Source organism: Myotis nattereri, assembly GCF_964212035.1.
Source record: "Myotis nattereri genome assembly, chromosome: Y".
Classification (NCBI taxonomy): Eukaryota; Metazoa; Chordata; class Mammalia; order Chiroptera; family Vespertilionidae; genus Myotis; species Myotis nattereri.
Genome location: NC_138094.1, coordinates 10,555,311 through 10,576,239, shown reverse-complemented (window position 1 = coordinate 10,576,239; position 20,929 = coordinate 10,555,311). Strand labels below are relative to the sequence as shown.

At 39.7% G+C, this 20,929-nt stretch overlaps 1 pseudogene across 1 annotated transcript in view; it reads left to right on the top strand.

The window, feature by feature from the left end:
* The window catches only part of LOC308512330 (centriole and centriolar satellite protein OFD1-like), a 67,697-nt pseudogene that overhangs the window by 16,490 nt on the left and 30,278 nt on the right, over window positions 1–20,929 (top strand). The window contains exons 4-6 of the transcript in view: window positions 516–678; window positions 15,352–15,450; window positions 18,946–19,041. The product of the transcript in view is annotated as a centriole and centriolar satellite protein OFD1-like (transcript). The remainder of the gene's footprint in view (window positions 1–515; window positions 679–15,351; window positions 15,451–18,945; window positions 19,042–20,929) is intronic.

Sequence of the window (20,929 nt, the reverse complement as noted above, 5' to 3'; positions counted from 1 at the left end):
TGCATGTGTAGGTTCCCTAGTAGCTACCTGCTGGTGGGGCCTCCCTTTCCCTGGCCACCTGCTGCCAGGTGGGGCTGGTCTCAGGGGACGGGCTGCAGGTGGTTGGCCAGCCCCGCCCCTGCTTGAACTCCCGGTGAAGGGGACAATTTGCATATATGGCTTTTATTATATACTTAATATGATATATACTCTTGTGCATGTTATGATTTTTCTTTCCACTTGCTGTTGTTTCTTTTTGCCTTTTGAATGAGTTTTATAGAAACAGTTAATGAGACTAAAGATGAATTAAACTATAAATATAGGGTGTGCCAAAAATATATAAACACACCTTGAATAATTATAAAGGCAGTGTATATTAAAACAACATTTTCACAATTGAGCTATCGGCTGTTAGAGTGTGTATACATTTTGGGGGGGATACCCGGTATAATTAATGAATATTGAACTTAAACATGGAGAATTTGTTACTAATTGTTTAGTATTATTTTTTACAATGATTTGTAGTCAATTTGCAGTTGAAGCATTTTAAAAATACTGAAGTAGTACAAATTAAAATGGAAGAGAAAGGAAAGTCTGAGGAGTTAGTGGTTTGGGAATGATGTTGGAGAGCTTGTCAAGCAAGATCGGAAGCCTTCTTGGGAAAAGATGTTCCTTGAGAGAATTCAAAAGCACCAGAAGGCAATATTTTAAAATCATTTACTGGATGGCTCTTTCCTGCAGCTGCTTGTAGGTTTGCTAAAAGTCCAGGGGTGAGATGAGACATTTGCTGGAACAGTTGAGGACCTAGAGCAGTGATGGTGAACGTTTTGAGCTTGGCGTGTCAAAATTTTGAAAAACTCTAACTTAACTCTGGTGCCATGTCACATATAGAAATATTCATATATTTTTTTTGATATTTGCAACCATAATAAAAAAAGATTTATATTTTTGATATTTATTTTATATATTTAAATGCCATTTAACCAAGTAAAATCAACCAAAAAATATGTATAAAATGAACAAAAACAGAAAAACAATGTACATTTAAGAAAAAATAATAATAAAAACAATGATAATCATTACCATTTGCAACGTCATGGATGGAACTATAGAGCATTATCCTAAGTGAAATAAGCCAGTCAATGAAGGAAAAATACCACATGATCTCACTCATTCATGGATAATAGAGACCATTACAAACTTTTGAACAATAATAGATACAGAGGCAGGCCTGCCTCAAACAGATTGTCAAACTGCAGCGGGAAGGCCGGGGAGGGTTGTGGGGCAGGAGGTAGGGGGGTAAGAGATCAACTAAAGGACTTGTATGCATGCATATAAGCATAACCAGTGGACATAAGACATTGGGGGATTGGGGAGGCTAGGGGACTGTCTAGGGCGGGGAAATAAAGTGGACACATATGTAATACCCTTTGTAATACTTTAAGCAATAAATTAAAATAAATAAATAAATAAATAAATAAATAAATAATAAAAAAATTTAAAAACAAAAACAATGATAATCAAATGGTACGAAAACTAGAAATTAGTGACTTTTTTGGTGCTGAAGTTTGTCTGCTAATTCTTTGATTGCAGGTTCATACTTGATGCACTTCAAAGCCAAGCAAGCGCCACTAACATCATGTTAGCCGATTCCTTTTGTTCATTTTAATATTATTTAATGCTGAGAACAAAGTCTCACAAAAATATGTTGATGAAAAAATTGTTAGCAAAGCCATCGCTAGATTTTTTATATTGCTAAAAGTGTCAGGAACTCTGTTCCAAGCACTCAAAATTTCTTCTTCATAGTTGCACTCTTCATGTTTCAAACGATTTCGTTCCAGATTTTCAAGTTTCGACCTTAAGTCAGCAAACACGAGTCCAAATGCTACCTTGAAAATCTGCAAGTTGCATCTCTAAATCATCAATTTGCATCCATTGGAAATTATTCAATTCCAAAGTACTGTAAACTACATCCAGATACTTAATTATTTTAATGGTCTGTTCTAGGCTTCTAAATTGGTTGAATCTTTCGCTGAACTGTTCAAAGAACGTGTTTACTATATTCTGGTACATAAGTATAGACTCCATTACACTTGTAGTAGCCTTCTCAAAATACTTTTTCATCTGAGGAAAATACGAGTTTTAGTTTCAATATCTCGCTTGAAAATTTTAAGTTTACTTTCAAAAGATTTGATGTATCCAAACATAACGTCAATATTTTTGCCAAAACCTTGTAATTTTAAGTTCAGTTCATTCATATGAACAGAGAGATCTGTAAAAAACATCAAATTGCTGACCCACTTATGATCATTGATCTGAGGAAAGTTTGCCAGATCCTTATTCTCAATAAATACCATAATTTCTTCAAAGCACTCCACAAATCGCTCAAGTAGTTTTCCTCGACTTAGCCATCTCACACTATTGAACATCAGTAGTCCACTGTAGGTTGAATCAACTTCCTGTAAAAGTACAGAAAATTCTCACTTGTGAAGGGGTCGAGAAGCTATAAAATTCACAATTTTTGTTACAACTGACATTAAATCATTCAACTCAGAGAATCCCGATTTGGCACACAACACCTCCTGATGGATAATGCAATGAAAAGGTGCAAGTGGATGTCTAATAGCTTCCATAAACAATTTCAGGAATCCCACTTTTTTCCCACCATCTTTGGTGCCCCGTCTGTCGTGACTAACACAATTTTAGAGATATCAATGTTTAGGACACTGAATGTTTTTATAACAACTTTACATATTTGGTTTCCTGATGTACTCATTGGCACTTATTCTAACTTTATCAACTCTTCTCTCATAGTGAGACCATCAGAATATCTAGCAATAATGGCCAACCGAGCATATGATGTGACATCAGTAGTTTCATCAAGAGAAATCAAAAAATATTTACATCTATTTAAGTCTTTTTTTTATTGACTTTGTACGTTTTTGCCAAGATCTGTTATTCTAACTTTTTTTTTAAATTAAATCTTTATTGTTCAGATTATTACAGTTGTTCCTCTATTTTCCCCCCATAGCTCCCTGCCACCCAGTTCCCACCCCACCCTCTGCCCTTACCCCCACCCCCTACTGTCCTCACCCATAGGTGTACGATTTTTTTTTCTTTGTCCCTGATTCTATTATGATCACCAGATTATTTATTCACTTGATTCTTAGATTCACTTGTTGATAGATGCATGTTTGTTGTTCATAATTCGTATCTTTACCTTTTTCTTCTTCTTCCTCTTCTTAAAGGATACCTTTCAGCATCTCATATAATACTGGTTTGGTGGTGATGAACTCCTTTAGCTTTTCCTTATCTGTGAAGCTCTTTATCTGACCTTCAGTTCTGAATGATAGCTTTGCTGGATAAAGTAATCTTGGTTGTAGGTTCTTGGTATTCATCACTTTGAATATTTCTTGCCACTCCCTTCTGGCCTGCAAAGTTTCTGTTGAGAAATGAGCTGACAGTCGTATGGGTATTCCCTTGTAGGTAACTGAGTTTCTTTCTCTTGCTGCTTTTAAGATTCTCTCTTTGTCTTTTGCTCTTGGCATTTTAATTATGATGTGTCTTGGTGTGGTCCCCTTTGGATTCCTTTTGTTTGGGGTTCTCTGCGCTTCCTGGACCTGTAAGTCTATTTCTTTCACCAGGTGGGGGAAGTTTTCTGTCATTATTTCTTCAAATAGGTTTTCAATATCTTGGTCTCTCTCATCTTCTGGCACCCCTATAATTCTGATGTTGGTACGCTTGAAGCTGTCCCAGAGGCTCCTTACACTATCTTCGTATTTTCGGATTCTTTTTTCTTTTTGCTTTTCCAGTTGGGTGTTCTTTGCTTCTTCACATTTCGAATCTTTGACTTGATTCTTGCGCTCCTCTGGTCTGCTGTTGGGTGTCTGTATAGTATTTGTTATTTCAGTCAGTGTATGCTTAATTTCTAGTTGGTTCTTTATAACAACATCGAGGGTCTGATTAGATTTCTTGAGGATCTCACTACATTTATCGGCGGTCTCACCAGTCTTTTCGAGGGCCTTACTAAGTTTATCGGCAGCTTCTAGACAGTTCTTGAGAGACCTTAAAAGTGTGGTTTTGAGCTCTATATCTTCCATTTCTGACATTTGCATCCTATTTCTTTGTCTCTGCATTTTTTTATCTTTTCTTGGTGCACCCCCTAGTGGTCTTTGTGCGCAGTCTTGTTGTAGTTAAGCCTTGATTGTTGTCGGCAATACCGGGGGTGATTTGGCCTCCAGGCTAACTGGCTATGAGAGCTATTCTGCTTTTGATAGTATTTCTACTGAGTGGTAACTTAGAAATTCTTTTAATAACATCATCTTTTTTTTCATATCATGAAATAGAGCTGGTGCACCTCTTAGAAATGTTTCCTTACTAAATTCTCTGTCACTGAGGGTTTTTTCCATGCTGAGCTATGGAGAGAGCAATATAGTAACTTGCTGATATTAAATTTGTAGAGCATCTTACAAATTTAATGATGGAATTTGATTGACTTTTATAGAGGTGTGGCTGCCTAGAAATGCATTCCTTCCTCTCATCAATACTTTTTTTCAAGAACTGACAATGATTAGTTTCAAAATGTCTCTTTACATTCCACGTTCTGCTTACTACTGTTTCATTAAACAGTATGCACAATGAATTGTTGTTTCTGTTGACAATCCCGTACATCTCGGTGCATATGTCTTTTTAAGGGTCGGCTACTGCTTCTTCCACTTCCCTTATCATTCAATCTTGCTTTTTTATTTTTTTGATTCTCCATCACAAGGCTGCAAAAATAAATATAAATGACGTCATTTTTTATAAAAGGTTGATAGTTTTCTTACCTATTAACTTTTTGCAGTGTTGTTGCACTGACTCCTGTTGCAAAACAATTCAAAAACAGTACGTATAACCAACAAATATATGGTGCTGTAATCAATTATCTGACATGCAGAATGTCTCGTCAAGCACTGTTGCACTGTATAACTTTTTGGTTTTTTTTATTACTTAAGGTATTACAAATGTGTCCTCTTCCCCCCCATTAACCCCCAACCTCCCCAACCTCCCCGCACACTCATGCTCCCATCCCCCTGTTGTCCATGTCCATTGGTTTGGCTTATATACATGTATACAAGTCCTTCGGTTGATCTCTTCACCTTACCCCGCCCTCCCCTACTTTCCTTCTGGGGATTGATAGCCTGATTGCTGTTTCCCAGTCTTTGGATCTGTCCCTTTTCATCAGTCTATGTTGTTCTCTATAATCCACAAATGAGTGAGATCATGTGGTATTTATCTTTCTCTGACTGACTTATTTCACTTAGCATAATGCTCTCCAGTTCCACCCATGCTGTTGCAAAAGGCAAGAATTCCTTCTTTTTTACCACAGCATAGTATTCCATTGTGTATATGTACCACAGTTTTCTAATCCACTCATCTGCTGATGAGCTCTTAGGCTGTTTCCAAATCTTAGCTATGGTGAATTGTGCTGCTATGAACAAAGGGGTGCATATATCCTTTCTGATTGGTGTTTCTGGTTTCTTGGGATATATTCCTACTAGTGGGATCACTGGGTCAAATGTGAGTTCCATTTTTAGTTTTTTGAAGTGGCTACATACTGTTCTCCACAGTGGCTGCACCAGTCTGTATTCCCACCAGCAGTGCAGAAGGGTTCCTTTTTCTCCACATCCTCTCCAACACTTGTTGTTTGTTGATTTTTTGATGCTAGCCATTCTGACAGGTGTGAGATGATAACGCGTTGTCGTTTTGATTTGTATCTCTCCTATAATTAGTGACTTTGAGCATGTTTTCATATGTCTTTCGGCCTTCTGTATGTCCTCTTTCGAAAAGTGTCTATCTAGATCCGTTGCCCATTTTTTTATTGGATTGTTTATATTCCTTTTGTTAAGTTTCATGAGACCCCTGTAAATGTTGGAAATTAAACCCCTGTCAGTGGTATCATTGGAAAATATGTTCTCCCATACAGTGGGTCTTCTTGTTGTTTTGTTGATGGTTTCCGTTGCTGTGCACAAGCTTTTTATTTTGATGTAGTCCCATTTGTTTATTTCCTCTTTAGTCTCCATTGCCCTAGGAGCATTATCAGAGAGGAAATTCCTTGGGCATATGTTTGCAATTTCGCTGCCTGTGGATTCCTCTAGTATTTTTATCGTTTCCCATCTTACATTGAAGTTTTTATCCATTTTGAGTTTAATTTTGTGTATGGTGTGAGTTGGTGGTCTAGTTTCATCTTTTTGCATGTATCTGTCTAATTTTCCCAACAGCATTTATTGAAGAGACTGTCTTGACTCCATTGTATGCTCTTGCCTCCTTTGTCGAATATTAATTGGGCATAGTGGTTTGTGTCGATTTCTGGGGTCTCTATTCTATTCCATTGACCTATATGTCTGTTCTTGTGCCAGTACCAAGCTGTTTTAAGAACAGTGGCTTTGTAATACAGTTTGATATCTGGTATTGAGATCCCACCTACTTTGTTCTTCTTTATCGGGATTGCTGCAGCTATTCGGGATCTTTTTTTTTATTCCAGATGAATTTTTGGAACGTTCGTTCTAGATTTGTGAAATATGCCATTGGTAATTTAATGGGGATTGCATTGAATCTATAGATTTCTTTTGGTAGTATGGACATTTTGATGATGTTGATTCTACCAATCCATGAACACGGTGTGTTCTTCCATCTGTTTCTGTCTTCCTCTACCTCTATTTTCAGTGTCCTGTAGTTTTTTGCATATAAGTCTTTTACCTCCTTAGTTAAGTTTATTCCTAGGTATTTTAATTTTTTTGGTTCAATGGTAAATGGGATTGCTTTTGTAGTTTCACTCTCGGTAAGTTCACTTTTGATGTAAAGAAATGCCATGGATTTCTTAGCATTAATTTTGTACCCTGCTACATTGCTGAATTCATTTATTAAGTCTAATAATTTTTTGATGGAGTCTTTTGGGTTCTGTATGTACAGTATCATGTCATCTGCAAATAAGGACAGTTTTACTTCTTCTTTTCCAATCTGGATGCCTCTTATTTCTTCTTGTCTGATCGCAATGGCTAGTACTTCCAGTACTGTATTGAACTGGAGTGGTGAGAGTGGGCATCCCAGTCTTGTTCCTGATTTTAAGGGGAATGATTTCAGTTTTTGCCCATTGATTATGATGTTGGCTATTGGTTTGTCATATATGGCTTTTATTATGTTGAGGTATGATCCCGCAATTCCTATCTTGCTGAGAGTTTTTATCAAGAAAGAGTGTTGGATTTAGTCAAATGCTTTTTCCGCATCAATTGATAGGATTATACGGTTTTTTTCTCTCAATTTGTTTATGTGATGTATCACATTTATTGATTTGCGGATATTGTACCATCCTTGCATCCCTGGGATAAATCCTACTTAGTCATGGTGTATGATCTTTTTGATGTACTGCTGGATCCGATTTGTTAGGATTTTGTTGAGGATTTTGGCATCTATGTTCTTGAGGGATATTGGCCTATAATTCTCTTTCATTGTGTTGTCTTTATCTGGTTTTGGTGTTAGGGTGATGCTGGCTTTTAGAATGAGATGGGAAGTGTTCCTTCCTCTTGGATCTTTTGACATAGTCTGAGGAGGTTAGGTTTTAGGTCTTCCTTGAATGTTTGGTAAAACTCCCCTGTGAAGCCGTCTGGCCCCGGGCTTTTGTTTGCTGGAAGCTTTTTGATTACTGCTTCGATTTCCTCCATAGTTATTGGCCTATTGAAATTTTTAGATTCTTCCTGATTAAGTTTTGGAATGTTGTATTTTTCTAGGAATACGTCCATTTCCTCCAGGTTGTCTAGTGTGTTGGAGTAGAGTTCATAGTATTTTCTAACAATCCTTTGTATTTCTATGGGGTCTGTTGTTATTTCTCCTATTTCATTCCTGATTTTGTTTACTTGGGTCCTCTCTCTTTGTTTCTTGGTGAGCCTGGCTAGAGGTGTATCAATCTTGTTTATCCTTTCAAAGAACCAGATCTTGTTTTTGTTGATCTTTTGTATTGTTTTTTTGGTCTCTGTGTTGTTTATCTCCGCTCTGATCTTTGTTATTTCCTTCCTTCTGCTTAGAGTGGGCTTTTTTTGTTGCTCTCTTTCTAACTCTTTGTGTTGTAGAGTTAGGTCATTTATTCTCATTGTTTCTTGTTTCTTGCAGTAGGCTTGTAGAGCTGTGAACTTCCCTCTCAAGAGTGCTTTCACTGTGTCCCATAGGTTTTGGATTGTTGTGTTTTCATTTTTGTTTGTTGCCATGATGTTTTTTATTTCTTCTTTGATCTCTCTGGTAACCCAATCGTTGCTTAATAGCATGCTATTTAGTCTCCATGTGTTTGATTTTCTTGGATTGTTTTTGTTGTAGTTGATTTCCAGTGTTATGCGTTTGTGGTCTGAGAAGATGCTGGATATGATTTCAATTTTCTTGAATTTGAAAAGACTTTATCTGTGACCCAGGACATGCTCTATCTTTGAAGATGACAAATGTGCAGTTGAGGAGAATGTATATTCTGTGGCTTTGGGGTGAAATGTTCTGAAGATGTCAATTAATTCCATCTGATCTAGTGAGTCATTTAGAATTGATGTTTCTTTGCTGAGTTTTTGTTTAGAGGATTTGTCCAATGGTGATAATGGGGTGTTAAGGTCCCCTACTATGATTGTATTGCTGTCAATCTCTCCCTTGATCTCCTCCAGAAGTTTTCTTACGTATTTGGGTGTTCCTATATTGGGTGCATATATATTTACCAGAGTTATTTCTTCTTGTTTGACTCCTCCGTTTAGTATTATGAAGTGGCCTTCTTTATCTCTTTTTATGTCCTTCACTTTGAGATCTAATTTGTTAGATATAAGTATTGCTACCCTGGCTTTTTTTTCACTTCCATTGGCCTAAAAAACCTTTTTCCATTACTTCACCATCAGTCTGTGTGCGTCTTTTTTTCTGAGTTGGGTTTCCTGTAGACAGCAGATATATGGGTCATGTTTTCTTTTCAACTCATTTACCCTATGCGTTTTTACTGGGGCATTTAATCCATTTACATTTAAAGTTATTGATAGAAACTTGTTAGTCACCATTTTTGATCTTTACCGCTGCGTTCCTTCTTTGTTTCCTATTTTTTTCTTTTTACAGCAGACCCTTTAGCATTTCTTGCATTGCTGGTTCGGTTGTAATAAACTCCCGTAGACCGTTTTTGTCTATGAAGCTCCTGATTTGACCCTCAATTTTGATTGATAGCCTCGCTGGGTACAGTATTCTTGGATTCAGACCCTTCCTTTGCATGACTTTGTATATTTCATTCCATTCCTTTCTTGCCTGATGTGTTTCTGTTGAGTAATCAGTCTCTAGACTGATGGAGGATCCTTTGTAGGTAACTTTCTGTCTCTCTCTGGCTGCTTTTAATATTCTTGCTTTGTCGTTGGTGTTTGCCAATTTAATTATTATGTGCCTTGGTGTCGGTCTTTTGGGGTTCATTTTGTTTGGGACTCTGTGAGCTTCTTGGATTTGTGTGAGTTTTTTCTTCCCTATCTCAGGGAAATTTTCCGTTATTATTTTTTCAAACAGGTTTTCTATTCCTTGCTCAGTTTCCTCTCCTTCTGGGACCCCTGTTATTTGGATGTTGTTTCGTTTAGTGTTGTCCCAGAGTTCTCTTAGGCTCTCCTCATGCTTTTTAATTTTTTTTTTCTAGAAGCTGTTCTGTTTGGGTATTTTTTCCTACCTTGTTTTCTAGCTCGCTGATGTGGTCCTCTGCGTCTTCTAGTCTACTGTTGATGCTTTCTATTGAGTTCTTTATATCAGTGATGTCATTTTTCATTTCCTCTTGGTTCCTACACATATTGTTGAATTTGTCTTCCATTCTTTTCATCCACCTTATGGCCATTTCTCTGAATTCTTTCTCTGACAGGTTGCTTTCCTCCATTGCCCCCATTTCGTTTACTTCCTTTTCTGATGATGCCTGTTTTTCTTTCATATGTGGGTTGGTTCTTTTTTCACCATGATCTCTCTTCTCCAGGTGTTTGGTTATGTAGTTCTCTTTCTGATGCGTTGATTTAAAGGCACAAAATACAACACAACAAGGCACAACATACAAGGCACCGAAAACAAATGTATTTACGATATTAATAACCCCAAATAAAGGTGACCACTGAGCGAAGAGAATTAGGGGATAAAGAAGAAAAAAGAGAAAAAGATTAAAGAGAAAAAGAAAAAAAGAAAAAGGAATGCCGAAATGAGATTGGGAAAAGGGAGAGAAGAAAGAAGAAAAAAAAAGTGAGAGAATGAATTAGAGGTGGGCAAGAGGCTATTTGTATGGGGAGAAAACTCTAATAGAACCACAAATAATCCCAATGAATTCCAGCAGCAGATCCCTGGAGATTAATGCAAACTACAATCAACCACTAATATCAAGTGAGGCAAGGGAAAACAGAAGCACAAAAATCACCAGAGAAAGAAAAAGCAAAACAGAAAAATAAAAATGAAAAATAATACAATCTCGCAAACAAGCATAAAAAAAACCAATATACTCAAAATCAAGCAAACACTAGCAAAACGACAGACAGAGAAAAAAAATTGGATAGTGAAGAACGATAAGAGAGAGGTGTATATGGATTTAGAGCAAGGGATTGGAAATTAGGTATATAAGTAGGGTGAAATTTAGACAGTGGGTAAAAAGAATGAATAGGGAAAATCTAAAGCAGGAATAGGGTAAGAGAAACAGGACAACAAAAGGGGAAAAGTGAGGAAGAGTTATGGCTTAAGGGTAAAGGTGAGATAGAGAGAAATGATGCTAAAGGAACGATGAAAATAGAGTGTAGAACACTAATTCCAAAATAAAATAACGAAAAAAAAAATAAAATGACGCTAGAAAAAGTGGTAAAATGATAGCAATAATACTGGTTAAAAAATGTAGTAATTACAAAGGTAAAATCAGGTGATGAAAAAAAATAATAATAGGTTCTTTATGAAATGGTGAAAAAAGAATTAAAAAGAAAAAAAGATAAAAATGTGCAGTAGTGAAGGTGCTTCAGATCTTCTACTCTTCTTTTTGGCACGCCTTAGTCCTGCCAGGCATTTAGGAGAGTGTTGAATTTCCCTGCGATACACTGTCCCTCCGTGCTGTAAACCACAGTCCTGATTTTAAGGCAGGTTGTATTTGTTTACCATACTGCCTTTATTTGCATTTACAGAAGAGACAGTTCATGGCTCTGCCTCTGGGTGGCAGTTTGTCTGGATTGACCTCCGAGGCTATAAGTCCTCTCTATCCAGTAGTTAGGGTTTATTTTCTCTATGTTACTTGAAACTGGTTTGGGAAAGTCCACTGCCCAGAGCTGGTTCTTTAATCATTACTCCCCGCTCTGTTTCCCAGGCTCCCCAAAATGTCTTTCCCCTACAGGCTATGTGAATGACCCCACCTGGGGAATCCCATTCACTGGGTTTAATAATCAAACACACGGATCTAAGGGGAACTGTAACAACAAGAGCCTGAGAAGTTGTGCGAATTTGCAAGCCTCCACCTTCCAGGTCTGCGCACAGTCTCCACGCACCCACTCGCCCCTGGCACCAAGCACCCGGCAGACTGGGAGAATCCGAGGCTGCTTTTTTGCATCCAGTCCAGCAATGTGCTTATTTTTATCGTTCCCTTCTGCCAGCAGCCCTGTGGGGCCCCTTCCCCACTTGAGGGTCACGCTGGTTCCAAGGGCCACGGACTCTGTGGGGCGCAGATTTCACCCCGCGCGGTTCTCCCTCCAAACTGAATTGCAAACCGCACCTTTAGGGGAAGTCTAACCTTTCTGTGAGAAGAAGCAGTGCTCGTCTGAGTTCACGCAGTCACGCTGCTTGAGATCCCTTGTTTCCAGGTTAGTAGCTGATCTCTGGTTGTCTGTAACAGCCACTCAAGATGGCACAGTCTCCGCTGCTGAGCCGGCACACAGGGAGACGTTTCAGCCGCAGTCTCCAACCGTCCTTTTTTTTCTGGGAGTTCTCTGTCTTTCCCAGCTGCAGACTGTCTCTCAGCTGAATATCCTCTGCCTATTCGGGCTGTATGTTACCCTTTCAGCTGCTCACCCTTATCTGCTCCAGGACAAGGCACAGGACACGTCCGTTTATACCTCCGCCATTTTTCTCCCCTTATATCTTTTTCTTCTAACCCTCCCATTCCTGTCCCCTAATGAACATGGCGATCAAGTGCGTCCATTTGCCGAATGCACCCGAACGCACAGGAAGCTTACCCGAGGCACATGTTGACAATAATGAGGCCGTTTCCAGAATTGGGCATTTTGTCACTCGAGTAAAAATAGTCTTGAGTAAAGATTAATCTCTTTATAGTGCAATTCTTAACCTTTTCATATTAATGCCAATATTGGAACAGTGTATCTTGGATGTTTTCACAATGTATCTTTGCTACGCAACACTGATGTACATGCTTACATCTGGTTTTAGAATTGTGTAATTGATCATGAGTAACATGAGTAATAATATTACTCGAGTGATGCCCAGCTCTGGCCATTGCGAGAGACAAATATATGAATACGCAATTTTTTGTCTCTGTCGATGCGTGTCACCCAAAATGGTACGCGTGTCATAGGTTCGCCATCACTGGCCTAGAGGACTAGTAGGGACTGCGGTCAAGAATACACCTGGAAGAATCAGCTTTGAAAAGGATACTAAGACTTCTTTTTTCGAGATTACTGGAAGGAAGAGTGGAAGAGAATGTCCGAGTCAGGGGCATGAGACAACCTCACTAAAATTGCAGTAGATGTGAGAATTAAGTGATAAGTGACCTCTGAGGAGAGGACCAGAGGTATGGAATGGCCACTGGGTGGCGGGGGGTTGCAGAAGGAGCAGAGCAGCTCTCTGAAGCTGACAGGATTCTCGAGCTGTTTTGAGGGTACTGCTGAAGTGGGCAACCTGGAATTGAAGTAGACCAGACCAAGTGCATGTAGGTGAAGAATTTCAAACACTAACACGAACCAAGTTTATGTGGGCTGCAAAACAAAAGCTTCAATTTTCATAGAAAGGTTTATTTCGATAAAGACATGCTGAATACAAAGGGCTGAAATAAATGAGTAATCATTAACAAAAAATAATAGAACGTTTTAATAAAAATTAGTAATTTGCATTGAACATTAACTTCCCAGACACTGAATAACTGGACAGATTAATAAGCACAATGCAAATAAACCTACTTTTCTCATTCTCCAAAAGCAAAGTATTTCCTGTTGCACATACCAAACAAGTCAGTACAAGACTAATGATGTGGCCATCGGGTGCTAAAATATTGTCTGCTAGTATTAATGGAGAGAAATGGTACGCCTGCGCGTAAGGCACACAAGGGAAATGAATGCAACACAATTATAATCAGTCATTAGCAAATGTAGTTAGTAATTAATAATTATGTAAAACAGGTTATTGTAAAAATCAGGTTACGGAATTTTTATTAAAACGCTACATACTGTTATATTCGCTGAGCCACAAAAATATTCATTGTGGGCCACGTGCGGCCTGTGGGCCATGCGTTTGACATGCTTGTTGTAGGTGATTGTTCTGTTGCAGCTCTTGGGAGGATTTGGAAGGTCATTGAGGGCAGAAAAATGGTCGTAGTTGAGGAGTGTAGCTTTATAGAGCTGAATTTATTTCATTTGAGAAAGGCAGCCTGTTTAGTTGAAGACATTGGGGTTCAGCATGATGGTGAGCGGAACCAGAGCAGAGTGTGGATGACTAATAATCCAGGAGAGAAGGGAGAGCTACGTGGCAGTCTCAGACATCAAGGAGTAAGTCTGGGGATACAGACAGATGGAAGAATAAGGGTGGACCAACAGGACAGAGTTGCAGGTTGGGGTTCTAGGTGAAGTTGGAAACCAAATGCAATGTGCTTCCATCTGAGCAAAGGCAAAGGTCCCTGCAGTAGAAGGGTCTGGGGCTTATAAGTGTCATCCAGTGGCCATTTGATCTTGTCACCCAGAAAATGACTGGACAGGACATGAAGAGGTTGAGGAATGGTGGGGAGTGCATGCCAGCAAAAGAGATTGGATTGTTTCTTTTGGAAAAACAGTTCCTTTCCCAAGGGTTGTCAGACCTAACTAGGTTGGGGTCATGGTTTCCTCAGCCAGGACTACTGGTACCAGGAGATGGTTGAAGTTAAAAGGCTTCCTCCCAGTGTCAACCTTTCTTGGAGCTTCTCAGTAAAACCCAGTTATTAATGGTGACCACACCCCCTCTACAATTTTTTCTGGCATTTCTGGGAATTGGGTTAATTTTAGCTATAAAAATAAATGGAAGCACTGGTCTTTGAGATGATGGGTTGTGTTCAGACTAACACTTTGAACCTTAAAATGAGTGAGTGACTAGATCAGATCAACCAGTTGACAGCCTGTCTCCATTCAGTCAGATTCTCTGAAGGCACTGGAGAAGCTTGGCATCCTCATAAAAGGCACCATACTTTTACTCTGCCACCCGACTGTTCACCCCCTTCTCTCCCTGATAAAACTGTCCTGTCCTTCAAACTTTAGCTTCAATGATGCTTCCTGGTGACGCCTTCCCTGAATCCCATTGATAGACTCATTTAGGCATCATTCCTGCCGTGGAGACTGGACTCTGGTTGTGAAATTATCACATTGTAGTATTATTTCTCTCTCCCTCAGTAAATTGTGAATTTTTTAAAAGATGGGGACTGTAGCTGTTCATCTTTTCATATCCAGCTCACTGTGCTTTTTGACATGATATTCAGTAAATCCTTGCTCAGTGAACACGCAAATGTAAGTGTGATCTATTTTTCACAGTTTCATTCCAGCTTGTTCATTCTGAGTCAGAACCGCCCATGAATTGAAACTTTCAGACGACTATTGAACCATGGGGATTCTACTTTGTTAAGTTCCCCCATTTTGTTTTTTGTTTTTTTTTTTTTCTGGAGAACTTACAAAAATGTTAAGGAAGTGTCAGGATATTCTGCACAAGGGATATTAGGGTAATATAGCGTAACAGTCATTGGGCTAGGGAAGCCATGGGCAAACTACGGCCCGCGGGCCGGATCCGGCCCGTTTGAAATGAATAAAACTAAAAGAAAAAAAGACCGTACCCTTTTATGTAATGATGTTTACTTTGAATTTATATTAGTTCACACACACACTCCATCCATGCTTTTGTTCCGGCCCTCCGGACCAGTTTAAGAACCCATTGTGGCCCTCGCGTCCAAAAGTTTGCCCACCCCTGGACTAGGAGGTAAATTCTTGTGTAACTAGAATAGGCAAAATGCATACCTTGAGATGGAATGTTTTAAAAGTGAAATTGTTCCTCTAATTGTCTGTACTTTGTTCTCTGGAATGTAGGAAGCAGTCCATTAGTTCAAATCTGTCTTATTTTCCTCAGCTTGCTTGCTACAATTAATGCTTTCCTCTACAGATGGAAACAAAAGAAAGTTATGCTCAAATACAGCTTCTACTGAAAGATATCGATTTCCTAAAAGGCAGAGAAGCAGAACTGAAGCAAAGAATTGAAGCTTTTGATTTGTAAGTAATGTTTTCATTTTGACTATTCAGAGTCTGTGAGTTTAAAACAAATACTACTAATTATTCTAATGCTAATTGCCAAGTAGAGTTCTTGGATGTAAAGGTGCATTCGGCTAGTTTTAAAAGGCATAAGTTGAGAGAAACAAAGACTAGGATTTTGCTTTTGAAATATTAGTTATTGGGATGAAAAGCAGTGAGACACCATCATCAGGCTACAGTAAAACCAGACCAGTACTTTGAAGAAGCTAACAACTGTTAACAAATTATGTTCAGTCACACACTTATGTTTAGTCATTGAGATCTAACGGTTCCATGTGCATGTAGTAACTCAATGCAGTGGCTCTGACTTGATTTGTACTGGGTGATGGATGTGTGTGTACTAAGTGCTCACCACTATTTCATTCTTCACATTGTACCTGCCATTAATGGCAAGCTCACCAGTCTAGTTTATGAAACAGGTTTCATTTCCATTAGGTTCTACTGTTAGTTGACTCTTACTTCCTTAGTGGATTTGCCCTGGTCTTCATTTATGTGGTTAGATCATTTATATAGGCTTTAATTCATTTTATTTTTCATCTCTGCTACATTACTCTGTTCTAAGCAGTACTGAAGTGGTAAATTGATCATGACAGAAAAAGAAAGTGACAAATAAGCCATCGATTTTCAACTGGTGTGCTGCAAGAATATATAAAACGTGACATACCTGACTGTAGTCAAGGGCGTTAACCTCTTTTTCCTTAGATTTTCAAATAAAAAAAAAAGACAACAGTCAACACAAAATAGCGGTTCATTGTGAACGATTCAAAAATATACCTGTTGTGTTTTTTTTAAATGGGCAAATATATTTTTGGCATGCTGCAGAATTTTAGTAGTTTATGTGTGTCAGAGATAAATAAGGTTGAAAATCGCTGATATCTTACGTAATAAAAGCCTAATATGCAAATTATTCCCTCTACTGGAGTTCCACTGTGAGTTTGACCACTGGATCAGTCGATCAGTCACTATGACGTGCACTGACCACCAGGGGGCAGACGCTCGGACCAGTAGGTTAGCTTGCTGTGGGCACTGGTGGGCTGGACTGGAAAGTGAGATGTGAGGTGAGAGCTGTCAGGAAGTTCCTGGGGTTTGTCTTGAGCCCTGGGCAGAGGCAGGTGGGGGCGGGAGCCAGCAGGGACCGGGTGGCTGGGGAGGCTTCTATGCTGAGAGCCTGGACTATGCAGCCCTCCGCAGCCTGTGGCCTTCTCAGTGCTCAATTTATAATCTTCAGAGCTGCTTATATTTATTTAAGTTTCACTAACTACTCCAGGAGAGTGGGTAACACCATTATAGGGGGCAGGCCAGGCATAGCTGCCCAAAGCCAAGGTGCAGCCTCAGGCTCCTGGAACGCAGCTGAGAGGGGGGTGGGGCTGAGTCAAAGAAACTGAGTCCAAAACTTGAGGCGGAGGCAGCAAGAGGTGGAGGATGATAGCTGTGCAGGGGCCTAGAAAAGCTGTTGTGTGGGGACAGCCAAGGAACCCAGTGCCTCTCCCACGGGACAAGGTCTACATCCCTCCCTCCTCCTCCCGGTGACCTGTCACCCCAGCTCTTCTCCAAAGGTTGGACTTGGCCCACAGAGCTCTCCACCACTGCACACCCTGTACTGCCTTGTCTGCCCCACCCCACTCTGCACAGCCCGCTCCATTCCCACACAGCCTTTGGAGAGCTCTGCCCCCAGAGGAGAAAGTGGGAGGCTGCAGACAGGAGGTCACATGAGGAGGGGGCAGAGCAGGGCCCACCAAGTTAGATGGAGGGGAAGGAGGGAGAAACCCCACAGGACTGGGGGCAAAGACAGTCGGGGAAGGAGGGCCATGTGGAAGCTTTGCCCTTGGTTGAAGTAGAAATCCTGACCGCATTTTACGGACCGCAGCAGAGTGTGTGTGGGGAGGGTCAAAGACAAAAGAGGGTTTGAGGGGACTGGATGGAGAGCAGCAACGTTTGATTAATGGCCTACTTACTATTTTTATTGATTTCAGAGAGGAAGGCAGAGTGAGAGAGAGAGAGAGAAACATCAATGATGAGAGAGAATCCATCGCCTCCTGCATGTGCTCCATACTGGGGATTAAGCCCGCAATCCAGGAATGTGTCTTTGACCGGAACCAAACCTAGGACCCTTTAGTTCTCAGGCTGCGGCTGTACCTACTCTACCAAACCATCTGGGGCGACCCATGGCCTATTTAAAAACCACTGCAGTAGGCTGAGCAGGGGTCTTACCATGATGGTGTTACCTGATAATGAGGGTGTCTGTCTTTATGTTGGAGTAATTGGAACTGCAACGAAGTAAAGACACAGCAATGGAGCCTACAAAGGGTTTCCACGCACACAATGCAATTTACTTCATGTGGCAGCTGAATTTGGTGAGCAGAGCCTTAGAAGAACATGCGGTCTCCAAGACCAGGGGCAGGGGAAAGTTCATGCTGAACATTCTGTGCTGTGAGTTACAACCTATATATATAAAGGCATGATATGCTAAGTGTCTGACCGAGTGGTCAACTGACTGGTCGCTACGACTTGCACTGACCACCCGGGGGCAGATGTTCCAACCAGTAAGTTGCTTGCTGCTGGGGTGGGGCCCATCAGGACCAGGCAAGACAGGACCAGACTTGCCCTGGAGCCCTCCTGTGATCCCACCCCAGCCCCAATTGGGACTGGGTGAGAAGATCAGGACTGTGTGAGACCACCGTGATCAGCCAGGTGGAGGGACCCCTGCCATTCATGAATTTGTGCACCAGGCATCTAGTAAGCTAATAAGTATAGTTTACTGCTCCTTTGCTTTACATGTTAGTCAGCAGAGGGTGCTAACACATAGAGCTTTTATCCTTTGCTTGGAATGGTCAGCATTCCCTAGCACTTACCTGGCTCGATCCAAGGGAAGACCATTCCATTCTTCAGTATTTGGAAGTTCTGATTGACCTATCTATCTTTTTCTATTGTTCAGCACTCTTCAGTATTCAATCACTAGATTATTAAATATCAGAAACAAATCTTTTGTCTTTCATACCTATGGGCTGATCAGTTAAACCTCACAGAAATAATCTTACTGAAGAAATAAGTACTAAAGCAAAAGTACACTAACTTAAGTTTGGTATGTAGCTTTTCTCTGAATTTATTATGGCCATTTATTACCTGCAATCATTTTTTAAGTATTCATCATCTTCTACGAAAAGCACTTTGGTCTTGAAACTTGCACACTCCCTGCAGCCTGGTGCACCATGCTGCTCCATCTGCTACTTCAGATCCCACATAACTTGGTCAGTTCATAAAATAGATGGAGAACTCCAGCTCTTTCCAGTTACTTCCCAGCAGTGACAGTCACATAACAGTTTTAGCTTGTGGAGCTAAAATTATGTTATTTTTTTCTCCTAAAGTCTTTACTTCAGCAATTACAGTTTTATTTTTTTTGCTTTTTATATTTTTGCTAATATCAGAGGCTACAGAAGAAAATCATAAAAGTGTGGCTGATGCACTTAGGAGACAGGATCCTGAATATAAAGAGCATGGAGGAGACCTGTGACCAAAAGCTCAAGAATGAAATTCTAAAGAAATTGTTTGGTGTTCTTAAACAAGTAATAGATTTGGAATAAGTTGATGGAAACACAGCAATACTAGTGAAGTAGATAAGACTTAACATTTTATGGTGATAGTGTTTAAAAAAATACGTGTTTTTTATTGACAGTCAAGCCTTTCCCATGAATATTTAAGATAATTTTACAGAGTTACAGTATAGGGAATAGCATCCTCTGCTCTTTCTTACTCATAGCTTTTCTAACATGTATTGAGGGTCTGTGATTTGCTTTCATTTTATGGCACATTGTGAGTTGCTCAGCTCACATTGTAGATAAACTATAAAAGTGGTTGATCTAAGGCAGTTGTTCTCAACCTTCTGACCTTTTAAATACGGTTTGTCATGTTGTGACCCAACCATAAAATTATGTTCGTTGCTACTGCATAACTGTAATGTTGCTACTGTTATGAATCGTAATGTAAATAGCTGTTATGCAGGATGGTCTTAGGCAACCCCTGTGAAAGGGTCGTTCAACCACCAAAGGGGTCGCGACCCACAGGTTGATCAACTTTTTAAAAATTCACTTTTTTAAAAAAAAATAATTTTAGGGAGGAAAGGAGAGAGACAGATAAAAATCAGCATGAGAGAGAAATATTGATCTGTTGCCTCCTGTATGTGCCCTGATCAGGAATTGATCCCATGACCTTCCAATGCACTGGACAGTGCTTCAACCATCTGAATCAGGCTGACCAGGGCTGGAATTATAATCCCTTTTAGTTCTCTTTTCCTCTCCCGCCTCATACTTGCCACTACGATGGAGGTATCTATCAATTTATAAATTATTCTGCCTAGTGGTTTTAGTGCTTATCAGGTAACATGTGCCCTGTATTCCTGCAAGATTCTGCAAAGCCAGAATCAAAAGAAATAAATGGAAATTAACAATGGAGCAAAAAAATTATACAGGAAAAGGAAAATATGATAACTATGGTTACTATGACTTCCCTATAATCTGAGTTTTAATGTGTTGCAGTGATTAACTACTCAGTGCAGACATCAAGCCCATATGGTAACTTTTCTCTACAGTGCTCAGTGTAGTGTCTAGCACACAGGTGTTCATATAATATTCATTGAGTAAATGAATTTGTGGTGAAGAGATGACTCAACTAACTTTTGGTATGTCTTAATAAGTGGTCTCTTTTTACTGCCTTGCCCGTAATTTGTCATGAGATTACATTACATAGTACTTACATTACATAATACTGAGCTTATTCTTTAAAAGAATTCTAATTAAAATATAGTACCTTTCCATGTATAGATTTTGAAATGATGACATACATATAGTATGTCAGCTTCTCGAGTGTAATAGCAAGTGCTGACATGTCTGTAGTTGTTAAACCCTTAGGAAAAAATGAATGAGTAAATGTGTATGTTAATTTTCCCACTGCTTCGCAGATCATGTACTGTTTGATGTTGTCTGGTTTGGGTATCCTCTATGACTTGAGCAAGGGTGGGAATTCACAGGATACTCACCATCTCTCTCAACTGAAACGTCTGCTAGTGGCAGTTGGTGGAGATAAGTAAAACTTGAAAGTGTGCTTTTGGTATTGCTAACCCAGATATGAGGGTGGTCGAAGTTGGCCCCGAACCCTATGCCCAGCCCTTGAGGGCAAAAGTTCTTTGGGGTAGGGATGGGGTGCAAGGCAAGGCAGGTGGATGTGACTGACTTCTTGTTCTTGGGATTTAGAGTCAGTTGTACCAGTGTAAATTGAACTTAATTTACTTTTGTGTGCCAATCCAGACCACCATGGAATAATTGTTCTCAATAACCTCACAATAACGAGTTTTGGGGACCAAATTAAAGGATTGTAGCAGGTTTTATATTCAGAATTTGCATCTCTGGGCTTTGGTACTGATAGTCCTTGAAGTTATG